Raw genomic sequence first — 895 nt, forward strand, 5'->3', positions numbered from 1 at the left:
CTCTGGAGAACTCCGGCTGCGTGCTGAGCGCGTGGTGCGGAGGTGAGCTCTGCCAAGCGCCATCCGGGTCTGTCCCGCCCACGCTCACGCACACGCGGCGCCGGGAGCCGCGGATTTCGGTTAGTTGGGTGATGGCTGGCTGCAAGCTGGGAGCCCTGGCGGCTTGGGCTGGGCGGGAGGGAGCCTTGGGGAGCGGAGAGCTTGGTCTCCGGGACGGGGATGGGAGCGGTCCGCCAGGGGCTTAGTTGGTGGCAGCGCCTGTGAATCACCGAGAGGCTGTTGTCCTGGCTACCCGCTAGGGGAGACGAGTGATCTGGGGTGGTGATCTGGGGGAAATCGTTTCATCCCCCGTGGGGATGCTTTGGCAGGAAGAGTAGAGTGACCTAGGGTGTAAAATCTGATAGGGTTGGTTAATCTCTTGCCTGCAGCATCTCTGAGTGGGGTTGTGCCTCAGCTAGGGGTAGGTGGGCAGGAGTTGTTTTTCTTCTGGCGTGGCGTGCCCTGCCACCTGTAACGTTCTAATCCTTAAACTCTTCTAGTTAGTTCAGTTGCTCAGTCGTGTCCGACTCTGATGACATTACCTTGTTGGCATGGCTTAGTGACTGCAGCCATGAAATTAAAAGACGCTTACTCCTTGGAAGGAAAGTTATGACCAACCTAGATAGAATATTCAAAAGCAGAGACATTACATTGCCAACAAAGGTCCATCTAGTCAAGGCTATGGTTTTTCCTGTGGTCATGTATGGATGTGAGAGTTGGACTGTGAAGAAGGCTGAGTGCCAAAGAATTGATGCTTTTGAACTGTGGTGTTGGAGAAGACTCTTGAGAGTCCCTTGGACTGCAAGGAGATCCAACCAGTCCATTCTAAAGGAGATCAGCCCTGGGTGTTCTTTGG

At 54.9% G+C, this 895-nt stretch overlaps 1 protein-coding gene across 2 annotated transcripts in view; it reads left to right on the forward strand.

Annotated features, from left to right (window-relative positions):
• LOC104981610 (monocarboxylate transporter 1-like) overlaps positions 1-895 on the forward strand; it is a 33604-nt gene continuing 32709 nt past the window's right edge. Inside the window, exon 1 of one of the 2 annotated variants that reach the window (XM_010830791.1) lies at positions 1-42. The gene's annotated coding sequence lies outside the window, so the exon portion shown is untranslated. Of the gene's footprint in view, positions 120-895 lie in introns of both variants that reach the window. The other variant, XM_010830790.1, reaches the window with a different exon arrangement.

The sequence above is a fragment of the Bison bison genome, unplaced genomic scaffold, assembly GCF_000754665.1.
Source record: "Bison bison bison isolate TAMUID 2011002044 unplaced genomic scaffold, Bison_UMD1.0 scf7180017864519, whole genome shotgun sequence".
In the NCBI taxonomy this organism is placed as follows: Eukaryota; Metazoa; Chordata; class Mammalia; order Artiodactyla; family Bovidae; genus Bison; species Bison bison.